Here is a 23056-nt window from a genome sequence, read left to right as displayed (position 1 = left end):
AATATATCTATGTGCTGCAGACAAATCTTTAATAATGCCAAAATAAAAATCGCATTAAGTCTATTAAATTAATTTTTTTCCCGGAGTTTTGAATTAAACCTCTTTCAATCTACGTTTTACTCATTTTATTGTTCCAGGAAAAAATCGAAAAAATTCGTATAGAAACAAATTAAAAATGTTGGTATTTTCAAGTTGTTTATAATTAATTGAAGTGTTTTTAAAGTATTTGTAAATAACTTTCTGTTAAAATTTTTTTGGGTTTGGCGAAAAATATTTTGTCTGTCCGTCTGTATATGGTATATGCGTTTTTGAGATATCGAAATTATGAACTTTCTCACCAAGATGCAGCACATTTGTCGGAACCGTCGTTATCGGATCACTATAGCATATACATAGCTGCCACATAAGCTAAACGGTCTTCTATGGAAAGCTATTTCATATGAAGAGATACATTCAAAAAATTTCGCATGGATTATTGTTCAAGCCACTAATGCAATCTCCAAACAAATAGTTCAGGTCGGACTATTCTTGTATATAACTGCCATATAGACTGACCAATCAAAATCAAAATAAATATATTTGTATACCCCTTTATGCTACAAAAAATGCACCTTTGAAGGGTATTATAGGCTTAAGTAAATTTTTTCTTGTTTATTTAGTTTTTAAGAAAAATTTTCAAAATACATTTCTTATTCCATAAATTCCAAAAGCTTCTTAAAGGCAGACTATTTTATTTTGTATGAGTCGGTGGATATGGGTACATTTCTACTTTATTATTTAGTTTTGAGCTCTTTTATCAACTCTGATAGAATACCAAAGTAAACATATCTTTGCAATTGCATTGCACATTGCATCATAACTAACTCACAATAAAGTAGTGTTAGTTTGCAATTTTCCCCTTCTGTCACACAACTTGATGTAATGCCACACAATCTTTGCTTTCATTATTGTAAGCAGCGTTTTATTAAAAACCAATTGCTACCGCTGGCATAGCAGGCATTCTCGCGAACGCCTACGTAATACACGAATTCAATTCAGATGAAGCCAAGCCGTGCTGAGCTCATAAGCATTGACGTAATCCTCATATTAAAATGCTAATTTTAGCGTCTAACTCACCGCAGCAGACACAAAAATGCACACTCATACTCACTTAAATGTTCACAACCTCCCCAACTGAATAGTTTTTGATCGTATTGTAGTGCGTAGAAATTGATTAAATTTTTGTAGGAAAAACACTTTCCCTCGCACTCATACGGTATAGCGGTACATACAATATATTATAAAAGCTTTTAATCTTTAGTTTATTTCGATTAAATCACTATTATTTTATATCTAATTGATTTATAAACGGTGCGTTGGAGCAGCTGTGGCACAGCGAGATGAGCGTGGAAAAGCCGACAAGCCAAACATTCACCTGTTACATGTTCCGCTATTTGGTTGTTGTTTTTATTTATTTTAATTTAACGCCTTTTTAGTTAACTTGCTTCACATTTTTTCTTCTTTGTTTCTTTGGTAAGCTATCAGACGCAGCTTGCGATTTTATTACCAATTTTTTGTCATTAAACTGTCTCATAAACTTGCCATTTTATTTGACAACCGAGTACAGCATACAAAGTATCGTCAAGCAAACTAGTAGATACTTCAAAACAAGCGCAACCACATACACAGACACACCTTCACCTACATTGCTTATGGTGCGTGAGTTTGTGGTACACGTTATCACAACTGCTTCGCATTTTTGTTTCCTCTTACACACATCAACACTCGGACAAAAATATAATAAAAAAAATAAGCACAGAGCCCCTCCCGCTGCGCATTCAAGTTAGTTAGCGGTTATTAATTGTAATTAATTCAATTTATTACACGAAAAGCTGTATTCAAAATGAAAAAAATAAACAAAAAAAGCAAATAGCGCACTTGTCGAACATCTTTGAGAATGCTATTAAAAGGCTATTGGTGGAATTCAAATGAGCGCTTTACAATGAATTCGTGAATTGGAAATTTTATGTATTAGCATAACCTTCCTGCATTCGCGCCAATTGCCTGTTGTAAAATTTATATAAATCTATGCGCCTGAAAATAAAAAATAAATTCGATGTTTGGTGAGCATGCGCTTTGTGCTCAGCAAGTTTGCTGCTTAAGTCTTTTGTAGTGTTGAAGGATTCAGGAATTTTTATTATGATTTTTTAGTTTATTAGTCAAGTGCATGAATGCGTAAATATCCGCTTCGCAGCTGCGTTTGTTGAATATATATAGCATATGATATTTAGCTGCACATTAGTTTACTGAGATCAGTAGCCATACGTAATACAAAACACTAATGTACTTTTCAGTTGGCTAGTAAACACCAGTGGTCTTACACAATAGCAGTATTATATTTTCTTTTTTGAATGTAATATTATAGTAAGGTATTTGATGAGATGTACTGCCCTGCTATAGGACATTTTGATAACTGTTTCAATTAACAAGTCATTATTTCTCCTTTTTCCATGTTCAGTATTGTTTCTATCAGTGTATCCTTATCAAAAAGTTATGCTTACGGTAATATCTTATTATATATCCTTAGATATATTCTGCTGTTTATCTGTCATACCACAATGCAATGAAAGTTTCAGATTTCATTTCTGTGAACTAAATACTTTTAAAGCCGTTTGACGCAAATGAAAGCGCGTATAACGTTACCCATGCTAATGGAGAAACAAAATTCAGCACTTGAAATACCAAAGTTCTAGCTGCATGAGTGACGAAAACTTTGTCAATGCTTACCTCTCCGATTTGGCTTGCTTATTTTCATACTCATAACATATGCCACGACATTGCACACTTTCTAAAAAAGAAAATGGAGAATGAAAATGTTTAAAGAACACAAAGTGCAGCACTGTCAACAGCACGCCAACAGCATTATCATAAAATCCATTTCTAATGGCTTACGTCCACCTGCACTCGCCGCCGCAATATGCACCACCTCTTCACCATTGCCAAACTTCATATATACATATATGGCCATTACGTTTATCGTGTCGAACAAATTTTTGCAGCCATAACAATTTGGAGATACTGCCGCTTACTGCAACATTTCACCTTCTAAATTCCTCCAAGAAAACTTTGCAAGGCAAAAAACAAAATGAAATCAACGCAAGCAAATGCTTCTTAGCTTCTTGACCACAGCAAACATGGCGGTGTTCAATAAACAGTAATTAAATAAATTTTGCAATCAGCTTTCGAAGAACAGGAAAACCAAAAGGAAAGAGGCAATTGGCACCTACCTGCGGCGCATAGCCAACGGCAATGCAACTAATGTGTGCGGCTGACTATCTCGGCCAAACTCAACTAAGCTTGACGCTTACCAGCGATACATACTCACCGGGGTAATAGATTTTTGCAGTCACTGCAATTTAGCTTCTAAGTGCCTGCCAGTGATTGCTTCTCAAGTGGCTTTGGTGATCATGTTTGCTCGTTGGGTTGGCGCTGATTTCCTTGTATCTGCACCGTTGGCTATGTGCAACCCACCCCTTCGGCATAAACCAGGGTTTGGTATTTCACAGAACTTAAAATGGGAAACTCGGCAAAGGCTTAATGGATACATCAATTTTATATATTTATAAAGGCATTATTTTCTTAATGCTACAGTCAGAAGGTGCTATGCTATAATTAACACCAAAAAGTCACGCACTAAAATAATTCGGAGTCCTGGATCGGTTTTACATTGCTCTAATTTCGGATTCAAGACGTTAATCCTTAATAATTACAGTTGGTAAATATATATATGGTTACGACTAGCTTCTAAACAAGGTCCTTGTCATTTGCTTTTTTACACAGCTTTCTGCGTATTTATTTATAGAATCAAACTCTATCCGGGATTACTAGACAGTAGCTCTCAATAGTAGTCTGGTTCTCATCGCCGCTATATCTCTTTCTCCTTCAGTTGTCATATTCTAGATTTTTCCACTCTTAATTTTGAAAAAAAAACAGCAGAATAATGGTCGAAAACTAGATTCAAATTTAAAGGTGGTAATTTTCAATTATATATGACTTCTTCTTCCTCTTAGCATTACATGTGAGTCAACTCAGTATTTCAGTTGAATCTTGCGCCTGTAAAAATCTGTCTCATAGTTTTATATGCTTTGGAGTTACTAAAGCTAGCATCCTAACTTGAAATAAGCGTCATATGTTCTCAATGAACGGACGCAAACCGAAATAAACACAAGCCCATAACGCCAGCTAGCCATGGCAACAGCGCAAACGCGTAGGAGCATAGGACTCTCTAACGATCTCGATTTTTGTGGCGTAATTTGACATTTTATAAATTTTACTTATGTGTTGATCTTGCAACTCTTGCCTTGGCTTCGCAATTTGAAAGCTTTTGGCTGCTCTTTAGTTACGCTTCCAAAGCGGATATGAGGCTCAGAATTTATTCACTGCTTGTTGTTGGGCTTTACTTGGCTCAGCACGCTTGAGCTAAAATCACCATACGACAATCATGTGTACCAGAACGACAAAGTATGTATGATAAATTAAAACCAAAAATAAAAAACTTAAATGCAAAGCTTGGCACGAGCTAAAATCACAGCAACCAACACATAGGATTCTCTCATCATCGGCAAGTCTTAGCAAACCGTTTGCTCATTGCCACACCAATCTGCTACATTGATCTCACTTGTGTGTGTATATATCTTTTACGTAGATTTGGATTATGAACTCTGCAAAGTACATTGGTTTACATTTTTAGTGAATTGTTTCTCTATTTTTTTCTTCGTTGTGGGTCCGAAGTAAGAATATCAGAATAAGCCAGCATTAAGGGATTAAATGGCAGCTCTCTTAGTTTCCCATACCCACACACACATATATATGTAATGTTCATAAATGACACTTGTACTGATTTATGGGTCCACATTACAGTATTGCACACGCCAACTTTTCCCGCTAAACGGCATGGTATGACATTATGAATAAGCGTTTTGGTTATATGATGGAAAACAATACACCATTTGCTAAATCCGAACTAGACTTGGTTGTGACTCATAAAAATGGATGAAATACTTCTCGTAAAATGCGGAGCAGACGTTTTCATATACCTCTATCTCTATATTTCCACCAATTAAAGCATGTGATGAACGCCCAACAACATTATTTGTTGCTTTGAAAGGAAAATATATATAAAATGGGGTATATAAACGGAATCCCAACCAAAATTAAGGACAGCAAATACCATATAGGCATGACATTGATCCATGCTAATATATGCTATAGTGTTCCGATATCGGCGGTTCCGAAAAGTTTCTTGAGGAGAAAAGGATGTGTGCAAAATTTCAGATTGATATCTTATTAACAGATAGACGGACTTGGCTAAATCGACTCAGCTCGTCTCGCTGCTCATTTTCTTTTCTTTTGGGTGTTACAAACTTCGTGGAAAGTTTGAAATACCCTGTTCAGGGAGTAAAAAGTTTAACAAATAGAGGAATAGAATGATGCAACTAGCAATAAAATCATTGCTCCGCTTGCCTCTGTGTTTGCCACAAACAAATTTCTTTGATCAGCAAGTACAAGCGATGCAACAGCAGAATGTTCGCAATAATCGTTGCATAGATTACATGAGCGAGCGACTAAGCCATCGAACAGCCAACAAGCTGGCAGAATGTTGATGTATAAGTAAATAATCAAATCTGCGTGGAACACTCACAGACAAGTTGGCGCTACCCCTAGCGACGGTCTGGTTTATAAAATTTGCTTTGTTGCCACAGACACAGTCGAGCTTATGAAGTCTATACAAGTATATGTGTGTGAGCATGCAAAGTGGCATGCCGTCTAAAGTCAACGCCAGCTGCAAATGGCAACATTCGAAAAGCATTTGTTTGGCTACTTTTGATCCACGCCTGTCAATGAGTTTGTTTTCTTGGAGCGCGCGTCTGCGGTATGCGGCAAATTGCCACCACCACTGCCGCCTCCATAACTGTGTCTACCGTTTCAACCAACAACGTTTTACGCAATTACCATCAGCAACAACAGCTCCTCCTCAACCACCGTCGCTAACAGTCATCAATGGCTCTGCGTGCTATTGTTGATGTTATGTTTTTGTTGCTGTTGGCTTTGATAAAACGTCTGAAATTGCATACTAAATGGTTATTGACGTATTACCGCTTCGCCACCAAGCGCCCAGGAAAAATTGAAATCCACCGCATTGGATGACGGCGTAGTAAACGAAGGCAGAAAACTCAGAGGCAGCTAAGTGTTTGTATGCCAGTAAAGAGTGGTGGAAAATGTTGTCCTCTGGCTATTGTTTATACTGGAACTGAGTAACGCCTTTGAAATGTTTTATGCATATTAACGGTGAAAATTGCAGTGGCGAGCAACCGTTGCGGCCGCGTTGCAGTAGACACTTCTGGCGTAACAATGTGCAGCTCGAAAATCCACATAAAAATTGAAAGCGAAAACTATTAGTGCAGCGGAGTGAAGGTGTACTCTGGTCTGATTTGATTTCATATACGGTTTCAACATATAATTGTGCTATATCGTGATTTCACTGAAAGATAAGCGAATTTATTCAAATTTAAAATTGTTGGTTTTTGTTTATGAAAATCACCGAAAAAAGAGATTACAATTTTGCTATGGCGCATTTTGTGAGATGGAAAATGGAAAATATGTATAGCTTCTAGCTGAGGCGGTGAACATATTATATACAAGTATATAAGGTCATACCTTCGTTTAAAGGGTCTTAGGTAACATACATTATATGTCTTTTTTAATAATTCACAGCCAGCACAACCCTATTTACATTATCGCCCTTAACAGCCTGCATACAAATGGGCGACAATAGAAAGTTTCGAAAATTTCTAATATATTCTGTTTAGCCAATCTTGTGGTCCAGATGTTTGTTGAACTGAATAATTTGGAATAATTAAGAGTCAATCCTCCAATTGTTGATATTTTCTTTCTTGTTTTTGGCATGCCGGTTCGTTTATAGTCTGTAAATGTTTCCGATATATTAGTCATTCTGCCATTCAATAAAACAGATATCAGCAAAATTGGACTAATCGTTCTTGAGTTACATACAGTGCGTCCCAAAAATAACGTTTTTCCTTTGAAAACTGAAGTCAGCTGAAATGCTTCACTGCAAAAGTAACCAAGACCCGACGCCAATTCAATAGAAAATGTTGGGAGCACAAAGCCAATTCCAACAATTCCGCATTTATATTGATATTTTTTACAAAATTTTCTATTCTACTAAAATTTCAAAACTCAATAAAAATTTGATATTCGATATCTGGTTTTCGTTTTTCGGGGACGGAATGTAATACACAATTGAGTCTTATGAGGAATTACAAAAACATTTAATGTGAAGACTATAAAAGGGATTCTCTAACTAACAAGTTGCTCCCAACCGTTCCAGAACGTTGGGCTATTTACACTTATGTATGTATGTATGTATATCTATATGATATGTGATAGACTAAGCGTGTACGTAAATTAGCAGTAGACGTGCTCACTCTGTTCCACGAAAAACACATACATACATATGTATGTAATAAACAGCAAACACTCACGTTGCAAATAAAAGTATATAAAGGAAAAGCAAAAATAGCAACGCGTTGATGAAGGTATCATACATTATAAGAACATAAAGAAATTTCAAGCATGAAATGACAAAAATTTATATAACAAATATAAGAAATCTGAAATGTGCAACAAAGCACGACCATTAACGGCAGTGGAATTGTGTAATTGGAGCACTGAGAAGAAATGTGAGACGCAAAATATCAGGCCAGCTGTAACAAATGCGCATAAATAAACCTTGACTTAATTAGGAAACCCGGCAGCAAAGAGGGTTTGTGCTACTGGACGGCTGCTTTCCAGATCGGGCCGAAGAGAGATTGCCACCAAATACAAACGCAATGTAGCCCTGCTGCAATGATGTGCCACAAATTATATATAAAACTCAACAATTGATACCACATAAGCGCAATGCAAATTGCTGCGCCGATGCTAGGCACCCATGCAATTATTCAAACAAGGAAATCAACAATGCCGCAAAGGCGAGAATTGAAAATTCAATCAAACTGTTATCAATCTTATTATCACGTTTATCTAACAGATGCCAAAACACTCAGCATGTCGATCGCGCCAACAGATAACGAACGAAATTGTCTGCAAAACGAGATTTTGTGTAAATGAAGAAGTCGGCAAATGATTCGTGCAACATGCGACAACACTCACTTAATACGGCATGAGGTGACATGCAACGTCGGAAAAAAGTAGCCGGAAAAGCTGTAAATGACGAGGATGAACAAGGAGCTGTCTGACTCTTTTCACAGTTGATGTTGGATAGCTTGATTACTTGTCCGATTACACTGACTAATGGACGAATAGACTGAGATACAGAGCTGCGGTAAATACAATTCAATCGACGGCCGTTGTCGGTCTCTAAAACAAATTAACTAGAACAGAATTTTAATATTGTCTGGAATATGTCAAACGTTTAAGAATTTGTGAGAAAATTCCAAATTTGAGATGTTTTAATTTTAATGAAGCCTTACTTATTACAGGTATCTTAAAAAAGTTCAGCTATTCTAACAAAAAGGTCGCTTGCCAATTTAAGGTTTTTTTTCTGGTAAAAATACCTATTTCATTTGAAAGAGCTCTAAACTTATGTCAGTTTTCTTGATTACGTAATTATATCCTAGTCCTTCAACTAGCTGACGTCCAACTAAGTGGAATTTTCATGGTCTGGCTTATCGCTAGCGTCCTAAGGGGAAGAACAAGTGCTATTGAGAGGTATACTAACTACACACAACAATCCGTTTGAGTGCACAACGGAGAGTGTTAACACTGTATACCACATATAACCCACACACAACAATAAATATGAGCATCACTATCAGGTATTTTTATCGCTGCAATAACGAGGGCTTCAATGACTTAGCCATATCGCAAGCAGATAAGATTACAATTATGGGCGAAATTAGTAAATGCCTCAATTATTCGACCTGCGGTAGGAGAAATTATAGGGAATAAATGAAATATGATTAGTGCAATGACAAGTGAAAGTTTTATTGGCGTGGCAACGGTGATTCTAACGAAAATGTGTAGAAGAGAGCCTAGTGAAGAGAGGTGAGTGCAGCAATGGACATACAGAACTCCACATACAGTTACATAAAATGGAGTGGTAGCTGACTCATTGCAAATACATCGGAATGTGCAGCTAATTCACGAGCTACTTCCATAAACACAAACATCAATAATAAACCAAATGTCAAGAAAGAAGCTTAATAATAAATTACCAAAGAAAAGAAATTGGTCATTTTAGTATTTTTTCTTGCGCCGCAATTGATCGTAGTGTACCCATTCATTACAAACATGTAGTAGTTAATTGATACCACAAGTTATCCCAATACATTGTAGCTTCCTTGCAATTCGATCATTCATTAAGGTTGTTTGGGCTCAACCGGTAAAAATTATAACTATCATTTAATTAAAATTTATATCGTCTTTACATTTGTCCAAAATTTTTCATGAGTAATCAAAGCGTGTGTGTGTGAATGTGTTTGTTACCTGAACGTTCCGCTGTTGATAAATGACTAGTGTGTTTATTAATCTACGAATCTACATTACCTTTTTTTCTTATATATAAAAATGAAACTCTATTTCGTTATGTACTCGCAGAACGTTCGAACTACAGCACTGAAAAATATAAAAAATTGCGCAGTTATTCGTTTATTCCTGCAGAAGGTTCTAACCTAGGCCCTTTTAGGAAATCACCGTCGATTTTCCAATCCCATTCGATGAACAAAATACTTGTATTACCATATGATTAGACATAGGGCATGCGACGCGCCCGCATCTGTTCTCCTCCTGCACCATTATACACTATAACTACTATGCACAGTCGCTAAGTTATAGTTAAGGCAGGGTATTTATTCGTCGTGATAAATAATATAATATATTGTAATATAATTATATCTTAGCCACAGCAAAGCCCAGGTGGCGTCTTCTATTATACTTACATATATAAATTTCAGTCATTTCCTGCATTTAATGTACAATACTGTGTTTAACTACAGAATACAGAATTTTCTGCTTCTTGGTCATAAGCTAAATTTTTATTCGTAGGCAAGTAAGTATTTTGTATAATTATCGGTGTAGCAGAAATTCGTTGTTTGTGGAATTTCTTTTCTCAGCTTAAGTTGCTTTTTTTCTTAACATTAGCTTTTATAATTACACTTATTTGTATTAGAAATATTATAATAAACTTCCTTTCTCCAATTTATGGTTCTTTGCGCTGCATAGAGCAAGTTTAATAAATATTGTTTTGAATTTTCGCTGTAATAATTAAAATTAAATATCATTTTACATTTAATTAATTTTCCAACTTTCAAGCTTACCCGTAAAATAAATATTATTTTGGTTCAGTACAGTACAAAAAAAATTGTTTATTTAATGAGAGTAGTATACTTTTTTATTAATCTTAACTTTTCTCCTTTTAAATTTATTATATGTTTCATCATATTGTTCCCTTTTTGAAGTTAAAAATATAATATCATTTCCCTTATTCATTGCAGATTCCGCTCATTGCTCGTCCATTGCACTTATTTTTCTGGCATTATATCAGTGAAATAATGAAATATTTTGTTTGAAGTTTGGAGTTTAAGTTAATAGATAGTGAAAATATATCTGTGCGTTATAAGGTTTCCTGTGTGCATATAAAGAAAGTGTAACATTAGCTAACGGTTTACTGGAACATTCAGCATCTGGCGCTCAGCACGCTGTTTGTTTCTCAACAAGCAACAACAATAAAATTGGTAAGTTTAATTGAAATATCTGCATTTGGCTCGTATTTTCATAACCAACCCAAACCCAGAAAATGTCCGCTGCGTAGAAAGTGTTTTTGAGCAAGCCTCTTTCGTGTTGCTTAAGAGATAGTTATAAAAGATATTTATATTGCTTTTAATTACCTGTTGTATTGTTGTCCAACAGGTGAAAGGCCCACTGAGCTACGCGGGTGGTGCGATTATCCGAATGGGTGTATCGAAAGTGAACTTTATTAGCAAACAATGGCCCCAAATTAGCGAGGGATAATGCAATTAGTACTTATATTTCGCTAAGACATTTCCATGTGTGTAAATATTAATGTGTCCACGTGCGTATATTTGCCCCAGTTACAGAAAATGTATGTTCAACAGTGGTTTTGTTACTCCCAGTCATGAAGAAAATGTTGGTAGAAAGTTTTATAGTAGTACAGCTTGATTATGCTCTCATTGATTTCTGCTGTGTTTTGATTTCGAAAAAAACGAGATTTTCAGAAAACATAAACACCCCATTAAAAAATAATAATGTGATGTCATAGCTTGAATTAAAAATATATACACCTGTAAAAGTAGGATAATGACTCGTAATTTATTGATAAATCAACTTGATACACGTGTATGTGTGAGAAATAACGTGATTAAAATAAATCAATTGAACGCTGTAACCTTTGATATTTTAAAACTTAAATTAATTCACTTATAAATCTTAATGAAATACGAAAATCATATTTTCATCTCGAATTAAACTAGAATATTTACTTAATTTAATTGCTTAATTTATGTATATATATAGCAATATATATATATATTATAAATTTTGCTAAAATATCTTAGATATTGACTGATATATATTGCATAAGGCAAACCGGAACTTTGAAAATCTTATATTAGATATATGAGAGATTGGGATATTATGATTTCCATCTATTTTTGGTAATACAACATACTATTAACAGAATAAAATACTTCCTTAGTTTCATTACCAACATGTGTGGAGTTAAATCAACCGGATGTTTGAAAATTCTGTGATTTGTTGTATGAGGGCTATAAAAAGTTTTCACTCGATTTTACTGATATAAAATTTAATGTGTCTGACGCATTTAGTTATTGATTTATCGCACTTTTAGTAGTTTTCAACAAAACCGTTTTGGGAGTGGGCGGGGTTATAATCCGATTTCTTTCATTTTCACACTGCCAAAGGAAGTGTAAAAAATATTTATTCTGTGCAACTTTGGGTTATATAGCTTGAATGGTTTAGGAGAAATATACATTTAGCTTATCAGCTTCTATACCAAATTACAGATATACTATATCTTAATTTAGTGCATAGTTATGGCGTTTTACAAGTTTTCGATTAATGGCGTTTTGTGGGCGTGGCAGTGGTCCGATTACGCCTATCTACAATACCAAACTTTTTATAGTGGCAAGAAACATGTGTACAAAGTTTCCGCAAGATATCTAAATTTTTACTTAAGTTACAGCTTACACAGACGGATGGACGGACAGACGGATAGTCAGACACTCACCCGAATTTCAACTCGTCTCGTCATCCTTTTCATTTAGATATATACAACCCTATATCTATCTCGATTAGTTTTAGGTGATACGCTCTCTGTAGCAACATGCTGCAAGGGTATAAAAAGAGTTGCAAAAAAATATAGGTCAATTCCATTTATTGTATAGGAAGCTTATACACTTAATTTTTTTTAAATATGACAGCCTTAAACCTTAAAGGTGGAAAGTCGGAAATCACTATATATAGGGTATACAGGGGCCAGAAAAAGAGCCGGCCAGATTGCACCAACATATGACTTTGCTCGAGTATACTCCATATCATATTTTTAAGCAAATTTATAAGTATATAACTCACACACAGACCGATATATTCGGCATAAGTGTTGTTAGAATAACGAAAATCGAAAATGGGGTAATTCGTAGACCGATTTTTAATATTTTCGGCATTAAACTACATTATATCCAATATTATACGTTCAGTTTATATTGTTAGGAAATATTACAAAGCTAACCGGAAGTTCAAAATGCTTTATATTTTAGGTATATGGAGACTATGGGAAGTACTTACCCAACCCCACCCATTTTTAACATACAGATAAACTATTGGCTGAAAAGGAATCTCTCCGAATTTCAATTTTATATCTTATACAATAAGCAATATTATTGGTAAAAAGTCCGCTGTATGCACGGGGCCACATCTCATGCGGCTTTTTCTACGATCCATATTACCAAATAACAGTCTTGCATCTTAGTTATCGCGTGGTAATGGTCCGATTTTGCCCATCAGCAATACCAACTCCTTTGGGTGCCAAGGAACTCGTGTACCAAGTTTCATCACGATTTCTAAATTTTTACTCAAGCTTGCACGGACGGATAGACGGGCAGACAGACAGTTACTCGTAATTCAACAAGAATCGTCATCCTGATCATTTATATATAAATAGCTCTTTAAATATCTCGATTTAGTTTAGGTGAACAAAACTATCATACTCTGTAGCAACATGTTGTAGGAGAAACTGATGAAATAGTAATGCACACAACAACAGTTGGTACCAAAAATTTCTTAAAATTGTCCATACCGTCCGAAACCGTTCTCGCCTCGTTTATTGAATAAACTGCTAATAGTTGGGGTGACTTTAAAGCAAACATTTCGAATGTGAATCTAAATTACTCGTTTTGGTACCCAAACACAACTCGGTTCATATTTCGTCTAATAACGAGTTTCGATTTCAATCGCAAAACCTCGAAATCTCTCTTACGCCTTTTATTCTTTGAAATACGGGCAGCATCATATTTTTAATTATTTCAATTCTTCTGTCACATACACAGGCATTAGCATGAAAAAAGCGTAAAAAAATACCAAAAACCCAGGAAAAAACTGCTGGAATTTAAGAGCGCGCGAAGTGTCACAACGGCACACAAGCTGGAGCAAGCTCCTCAAGTCTTTGCTTCCACAACACCTGTGGTCAGGGCAGAACGCTGAATACAAACTAGTTTGCCTTATATGAGAATTTATTTATTAATTCGACAAATCGGTATACGGAACTGGAATGCTGATGTCGCGCGACTGCTCCTGCTGTTGGTGTAGCATGTTGCCAACAAGCCAGTCAGCAAGCAGCCACTTCATTGGCAGCAAGATAAAATGCTGAAAATAAGAGCAAATAAAAGGATTTAATAAATTTCCCGATTTTCAGCAAATGTTGCAGCAACATTCAGTTGGTGTCAGTGGCTGCTACTGCGACCGCATGTAGTTGCAATTTGCACATCCATGTTCTGGCATATGTTAATCGCTGTGTACGCCAATCAATGATGGCAATAAATTTTCTAACACCTTGTTACGCCTTGAGCGGCCACAGCTACGGGGAGGAGCGTCGACCTTGCGCCTCCTTTCGGTTGCTCTAATACATCGCTTTAAGTTGAAACTCGTTGGCGATTGGGTTGCGATCACTAGATCGAGATTTGGGTGATTAAAAACAACAAAAACAAGTAAGAAAGTTCTAAGTTCGGGTGTAACCGAACATTTTATACTCTCGCAACTTGCAAGAGAAATTACGTCAGGGGTTGGCAAAATTGTATATTAAAGGAAGTATTGATCCGATTCAACCCATTTTGACACTTAAACATACTGACCGATATTTTCGGTAAAAAGTCAACTAGGTACTGGGGGAATATTTGTTCTCAGTGAATTTTGTTCTTATAGCTTTAGCGGTTTAGGGTTTTAGGCGCATTAAACCTAATAGGAGGCGAGACCACGACCACTTTAAAAAAAAATTTTAACTGCAGATGCTCCTCTTTAATGTGAACCTGCATACCAAATAACTGTCTTGTATTTTATTGTGTAGCAATTTATTTCTTTTTGATTAAGGATAAAGATATTTCAATTTTTACTCAAGTTACAGCTTGCAGTCACCCGGATTTCAACCCGTCTCTTCATCCTGATCATTTATATCCATAACAATATATCTAACTCGATTAGTTTTAGTTGATACAAACTACCGTTAAGAGAACAAAACTATTATACTTTGTAACAACAAGTTGTGAGAGTATAAAAATTAAATGTTGAGAAACGCTGGAGAATAATAGGCAAACTATATTATCGGCAAATCAGTAGTCGTACACAATTGCAGTTACACACCAAACCACAACAATCAAATAAACAAATATATCAGGCATGTGAAAAATGGTAAAAATGCTTGAAATTGTTAAGTTTCAATTGCCACCGAAGTTAAGTGCGAAAAGATTTATTTGTTTTCTGAACTTTTGTTGTTTGTTGGTGTGATATAAAAGGTGTTGCAGCCGAGGCTACGACAGAGCAACAACACAAAAAAATACATAGCTACACACAGATATAGCAGAAAGTGGTCAGCAACCTATTGCTGCTCTCTTAGTATTGTCTATTTTTTTAATTTTAGTTAGGTTTTTCATCGCTGCTATCGCCTTAATCCACCTTGCTGGCGGCATTGTCGCTATACGACAACAACAGAACAAGTTTGGAACTCACCTAGCCACTCAAAGTCAATGCGCACTCGCATTGTATGCCGCTTACCCTCCGCTCTCCGAGTGCGTTCTCCCTGTAACGGCATCTCTACCTGCTTTTCACAGTGTAACGCTGTCAATAGGCGTCGTTTCAGATTTATGGCACACACTAGCAACATTGTTTGCTGCCTTCGATTATATTGTCTTTCTTGTTTCATTTTTATTTAGTATAAAAAATGCTTGAGAGCGCATTTGCTTGATGACCTTGATGGGGCCGAGTATGTGATCGTGTTTGTTGAGAAATAAAAAATTTGTGTATTTCAAAAAGTGCTTTGTATGTTGAATTGAGAAAATAATAGTGAGAATTATTTGTCCAAAAAAATTTTACACTGCAATGAAGAAAAACGGTACGAACTAGTAAGCTATAGGATATTTATATAAAATATGAAATTCCGAAATTTTCAGCAAATAATAAATGCAACAGTTATTTATAAAACTCTGGACAATTAGTAAATACGTGGTCTTCCACAGACCCGAGTCCCATATATTTAAAATGTATAGATTTATGTAATATGGACTCCAATTCCGGTACAAGCAAAATATTCCCATGAGATTAAATTAAGTTTGCCGAAGGTCGCCTTATCCATAACATCTTGAACCTTTTTCTTAGCTTGTTCCCTGCTCTTGGATAAGGCGAAATATTTGGCGGCAATTTGGGAAGGTACTTAGCTTAGTTGGCCAGTGCTTCTAGGCATGAATAAAATATTGACTAACCAGCTACATTCGATGTGTTACTTTACATATTTTACTAAATAGAAACTATTCTCCTCTTTTCATTTAATAGATATTTTAAATAAAACAAATTCAATTATTTCTAAAAAAACCAATACGTCAGCGAAGTCAACCTAAGCAATATTGAAAATTCACAAAAACAAATTAATACCCAATAAACCAAACGACGAGGCTTCGTATTTGAAATGTGATCGTTTTCTCTTAAAATGTTAAGTACAATACTTATCGTTACAGTATCGCGTAGTAATCTCAAGTTTTACAATCCGCGAATTTATAAACGTTGGTTATATTATTACTTTTTCAATAAACTACTTTAAATTCAAAACGATTGTAAAAATATTTTCGAACAATACAACAGCAAGTGCATGCTGGAACGTTGGGCGCACGGTTTTTGAATTGACATATCGACAATGCAACTTGCTACCTTACCCGGTGACTTTGGCGCGTTAATTCCTCGTTGACCCAGTTTGTTTCGTAAAAAGCGTGTGCGGCGACATACCCCTGTACCACTGTAAGTCGACCTATAAACCTATATATGTATTACTACGTTTTGCAGTAAGGCACACCAAGGCCACCTGTATACTGCAATTGACACAATCCAATTTGTATTTAAATCAATTAAAATTGCAGTTGTTACTTTTATTTTGAATAGCTGTTGCTGTTGGCCGTTTTTTCAAGGATCAAACGTAAAAATTGCCACTCGGGTAGAGCGCAGAAATTGGATTTTTACCAAACAATTAGGTTATTTACTTTTTATTTTGATTAATATTGGCAGTTAATTTCTGTGCTCGAGCGACATACAGTTGTAATGATTATATAAAAAGTCGTAAATTGAAGTTTGAAAGTTATCAGAAAGAAGTTTTGCTACGCAATTACAATGTGCGTTCCAAAGTAAATAGGACTTAAAAAAAAAAGACAGAACAAATGGTTTTATCGGCAAAATCAATTAATTTTATTTAAAATAGTCTCCTTCTGCTTTAATACAGCTTTTTGCACGGTCCAAAAGCATGTCGAACGAGTGTTTTAGCTCGTTGCCCGGTATGGCCGCCAGTATGCCGGTGCAAGCCTTTTGAATGGCATATTTTGCAAATATTAAAGTTTATTCGACTCACAGTTGTAAGATTCGACATTTTGTAATTGTTTCTATTGATTTTACTGATCAAATTTTGTTTAATTACTTGAAGGACATTACTCTGGCTCAATTAAATTTAATTAACTTAACACCAATCTTACCATAAAGGTAATTGCGCTGTGATCAAAATCAGCGAAAATATATATTTTCATTAAGCCTAAAAAAACAAAAAGGACTTTATTGATTATTTGGAAATTTTTAAAAATTATTGATAAACTAGAAGATATTCTCCGTACAATGATCTACAACAAAAAAATAAAAATAAATGATGGAAAAAATAGCCTCGTTTTTAAAAAGCAGTTGAATTTTATCCTTAATTTTTGGTGTTTTTGGCCTGCTAAAATTAAATTTTTGATCAGATAATAAAACCGACTCAGTCATTATATTTAAAAAGAATTATATACAGAACAAGCAGAAAGAATTTCATGATGATAGGAACATTTGCCTTGGAATTATTATATGCAGCAAATTCGAAAAATGTTCTTTGGAAAAAAATGCATTTAAAAATAAACTGATGGACCGGATTGAACTGAACGGCTACTCTTTAAATAGCTGTAACTCAAAACTCTTTTTGAGATATTGATTTGAAATTTTAGTATGTTACTTTTAAAGGTATAAACTATCGAAATATGAATCGATTTTTTTCAAAACTTCACACTAGGTGTGAAAAATTCTAAACCGAAAATGCATGTACCGTAAAAAAAGGGAATGCAGGAAGAATTAAGTAAGTAAGCGTCGAGTGTGCTACACAATTAAAAATGCGCTTCACCGCTTAGAATGATTTTTATCGAAAAATTAGCATCCATTTATTGACGCTCAATAATCCATTAAAAAACCTAAACTTAATGAAATTAAAACTAATTTAATAAGCCTAAACTGTCAGCTGTCGATTTGTTTTTTAAGGTTGTGAATACTTTACTACATAAATGGCGGCAATTTTGTCCCATGAGCTATTCACAATAGTAAACCTGGCATAAAATATGCAAAACAAAATTTTTAATGAGCTATTCGCATACTCTCTTGTACGAATTTATCTTAATAATTTTGTTGTTGCTTTTAAATGAGTTTGACAAGATAGCAGCGCGCAAAGATTTCGCGAAGAAGTGAAGTTATGCAATAATTAAATGGCAATATTTGTTTTATTAATTTTGAGTGCCGTTTTTACTTTCGTCTTTTATATAACTTTTAATGCTGTTAGGCTTATATTTTAGCCTTATACAAAAATGCGCAGGACCCACGTCAAAACTTTAAGTTGTTACATAAATAAACAATAAGTGAATTGGGCACCCAAGAAATATTTATTTTTTAGTTATCTACTTTGGGAACTTACGTTATAACGGACTTTAACAAAGTTGTTAATGCCATTTTTCACATTGACTTGACCTTTCTAGTGCACATATACAAAAGTAAAGTCAATTATGTTCAGAAACTGAATTCGCAACACCAGCGGTTGTCAATATATCCGTTTTTGTTCTCGAGAACATTTATATATTTACTCAAATATCAAAAAATAAACTTAATTTTTTTCTAAATTTACCAAACTCGAAACAGTTTTGCATTATGCAATATATTTCAAATAATGTGCCCAAATTAAAAATAATATGAGTTCATTCCATACAAGTGATTCTTAATGAAACCCCCCGATTCCAAACATGATGGGAATAGTGATTACGCCAAGTTTTTGCCGTTACTTTGTATATCTTGAACAGGGTATGTAGTTTGCCGCGAAGTTTGTAACAACCAGAAGGAAACGTCAGAGACCCTATAAAATGTATCCATATATAATTGATCAGCATGACGAGCTAAGTCGATTTCCCCAAGCCCCTCTGTATATATGCGAACTAGTCCCTCACTTATTGAGATATCGATCTGAGATTCTGATCGTTCAAAACGTAGCCTTGTATGGAAAACGTTTTCTTTGACAAATTATGTCTTCACGAAATTTGGCACGGACTATTGTTCAAGGCAACAGTACAATCTCCGAAGAAAATTTTTCAGATCGAACCACTATAGTATATAGCTTCCATACAAACTAAACGATGAAAATTAAGTTTTTCTATGCAAACTTATTTATTTGTGAAGGGTATAGCTTCGGTTACACACGTTTGTTCTTGTTTCGGCTGAAGCCGTCACATATGTGACCAAGAATTACAAATACTTCGGAAGACAGTAGCTTATAAAAATATTTTTTAATTTTCATGAGATAATACGTTTCGAATGCGAAATTTGCAGTATAATGCAAATAAAAATTACTGTCAAGAATACTTTAAGCTGTATTCTTTTAATAATTCTCGTTTAATTGATAGCTCAAAAAGTCGTTTTCCCATTTATTGTTAAACGCTGTACGATATGTTTTGTACAAGTGAAATTAGAGAAGCTTGCTTTGCTCCGGAGCTCAAGGCGTGGGCAAAGCTGCTTTAACCTATGACGTAACGATGGTGTAACCTCATTTAACATTCTTGACCTAATTCCTATTTTCAAAAATTTTAAATTGATCCAAGTTTTTTTTTTATTTGTTTGTTAATTTTTCCATTTGTCACTCATACCATACTTTCGTGCACTTATGCGCACTTAAGTTAATCATGCCACATTTTATTAATGCTCCAATGTCGTTGCAAGCGACGAATCTATGGAAGCATGTACTGCTCTCTTGCAACAAAAGTTACATTACAATGTTTCCATCATACGTAAATAAAAAATTATGTGCATAGCAATTAACTGCTTTCCGAATTGCTTCGCCCTCCACAACTGCTGCTGAATTACCATCGAAAGCTATGCTGCCAATAATAATAACAAAAAGCTTTAGCTGCACCGAATCTAATACCCCTCAAAGGTGCATTTTTTATAGCTTAAATTATCTTTATATTGATTGTGATCGGCCAGTTTATATGACAGCTATATGCTACAGTGTCCGATCTGGACAGTTTCTTCTGAGACTGCATTTTTGCATAGGCAATGACCCATGCCAAAACCCCGTCTTGGGCAATAATCCATCCAAAATTTCATGAAGATACCTCGTAAATTGAAAAAGCTTTCCATACAAGCACTTAATTCCGATCATTCAGTTTATATGGCAGCTATATACCGACAAATGAGCACCATATTGAGGAGAAAAGGACGATATTTCAAAAACTAAGAGACTAGTTCGCATATATATAGACGGACGGGTCTCCGACGTTTCCTTTTGGGTGGTTCAAACTCTGTGGCAAACTTAATATACACTGTTTAGGGTATAATATACAAAAAAGTGGGTTTAATTAAAATGTATGCGGTCACTCATCCGTGCGGCAATCGTAATTAAAATCAACCACTACAAGTTGGCCACTCTCAGAGGGCCGTAGCAGAAGCATCAATAAATTTCATCAACTCTACGCGCAGGCGCACATATTCTTGCAACATTGTTATATGCCTGTGGTTTTGTGAATAAAAAGGTAGCTTCACAACCAGCTTTCCGCGTAAGTGTAGCAATTAAATGGTTTTGTTATTATTATTGCTATTCTTGCTAATGTAAACTCACAAATATTTGGTTTTTTTTGTTAATTTAACTCGGCTCGATGCGTTGCCTAATTGATGGCGCGCGTAGCTAGTGGGTGAGTTAACGTGCCATGACAAGCAGTTTCCTTGAATTGGCAGACGCTGTGATCTCGAAATATTGATAGCGGCATTTGCCCTCAGCTCTCTGCTCTGTGGAGTAGCATGAAAATGCTATTTGTGAACAAGCTTTTATGTTTTGGTAAATTCAAACGACAGCACGAGGAAATTGTTTTCGTTTCATAAAAATGCATATGCATAAAGATCAACTTCCCAGATAAATAACTCAATTTTTTTAAACCAAATTTTGTATACCCTGTGCAGGGTATATTATCTTTATATTTATATTTCTTGTGTGCGTGTGTATGTCACTGAACTCTTCCTAGACAGCTGGCCCGATTTTGATGACATTTTTTGTGTGATTTCAAGGGACTCGAGGATGGTTTAGATTCACAATTTGTTCCACTGGAAAATGTTTCTTTAACTAATTTTTCATTTATAAGTAGTTGTTAGTTTTGGAATGTTTTACATTGGATTCGGTAGACTGCGGTACCATCGCAGATGTTAGAACGTTTTAGATAGAATTCCGGCATACGGCGTTGCAGTCGTGACAGATATTCAAAAGTAAAGATAAATACATATAGATAATATATGTACATATTGACACGCTATCAATTGGTCGGATTGTGATAATATATATGAATTAGTTTCTAATAAACATTTTCAACAAAACGGTCTAATTGTTACAGCTCATTTCAAAACGTTTACATTTAAGACGTGGGTCAGGACAACGTCTGTCGGGCTTCCAGTTATATATACATATACACATACATATACATATATATACAGATGTACAATGTACAAACAGCTACACATGTATATTTACCTACATACATATATGTATATGTATATAAAAATTACGTGTTACGTTTAATCCAGAGTTATCTCCTAAACTTCTGAACCGATTTTAATACAATTTTTCACCAGGTTGACCCAACATATAAGATAGAATAGTTTAAATCTCAAATTTTAAAAATTAAAAACAATATATAAAAAAAAAATTCTATACTGCCAATTACGTTTGCGCCCTTATTCGTATATAATATTTTCACTATATTGATTAGCTTAAACCATAGTATCACATGGCCGAGTTTACTACATATATATATGTATATAGATTACACATATTGATTGTTTCTAATGAACAAGGCATTTTTTCGACGCACTATGTGGAACCGGTAAGTCTTCGAGTTCAATCCTTTGGATTCTTTTGCCGGAAATAACATTTTCGTCTTTATTTGTATATAATAAGGATTGTATAGGACCACACATGGCCTATTAGCCTACCAGACCAACCTATTAAATACATAAGTTCATACGTTAATGTTATCATATTTAGTGTATGGCCGTAGAGAGAAAACCGGGACTCTGTTGATACAGGGTGAGGGCCCCGTAATCGATGAATTTTGTAAAATTATATCTTATGTGTTGCTTTTTTGAGACAATTAATTTAATATAATTTCTTTCGAACAATTTTGAGTGAAAATATGAAACTACTGAGCTGATGTAATCCCAAATTTAAGTGGTTTCAGGATTGTATTTATATTTATATCACATGGGGATATGCTTCAATTGTTCAATTCATTTTAAATCGACTTCGTTATGTTAATTCTCTCTTTTCAAATATATTTAAATGAGATCTAATCCGGAAATACTTTTAAATAATGGAAATGATTACATCACAGAACTGCTTACCTTTATTTTCTGCATTTGGAAAATTACCTTAAAGAATATTCCGTAACTGAGGAAGGTTTACATTACACAATACAGCGCGTATACCATAAATTAATTTTCATGGGCTTCTTCGATCCGCAGCTTTTCTCCTGGCAATGTGGGAACATTGCTCTCTTGTCAAAATATTTACAATAGAAGAGATGATGAAAAGCTTAGATATGTATATGTATATATTTAAATTTTATTTATACCAAACGTGTTCACCACTCTCCTAACTATTGACGTGATCTTAATACTGATCGTTATAGCACTTCTTGTATAGTTGAGAGGTTAAAATTGCAATAACATTCGGCACTACTCTCACAAATCCTTTAGGGCAAGTCTTGGCTTTATCGCCACAAACTCTCATGCATTAGTTGCGTTACCAAATGTGGCATGTTCAGTTTATTGTCTTAGCAAACTTACTAGCTTAACAAACAAGTTTTCTAAGAAATTCTAATTACAACTACAGCAAATTTCAATTTTAACGCAGCGTGATTTGTTTTCTACTTCAACCTCTCTTCTGTTTTCTAAACTT

At 34.8% G+C, this 23056-nt stretch overlaps 1 protein-coding gene across 1 annotated transcript in view; it reads left to right on the top strand.

Moving 5' to 3' along the window:
- The window catches only part of LOC118683889 (serine-rich adhesin for platelets), a 196739-nt gene that overhangs the window by 45098 nt on the left and 128585 nt on the right, over positions 1 to 23056 (top strand). The window contains exon 2 of the mRNA XM_036378359.2: positions 10554 to 10793. The gene's annotated coding sequence lies outside the window, so the exon portion shown is untranslated. The remainder of the gene's footprint in view (positions 1 to 10553; positions 10794 to 23056) is intronic.

The sequence above is a fragment of the Bactrocera oleae genome, chromosome 2 (assembly GCF_042242935.1).
Source record: "Bactrocera oleae isolate idBacOlea1 chromosome 2, idBacOlea1, whole genome shotgun sequence".
Lineage (NCBI taxonomy): Eukaryota > Metazoa > Arthropoda > Insecta > Diptera > Tephritidae > Bactrocera > Bactrocera oleae.
This window is presented reverse-complemented; position numbering and strand designations above follow the sequence as displayed.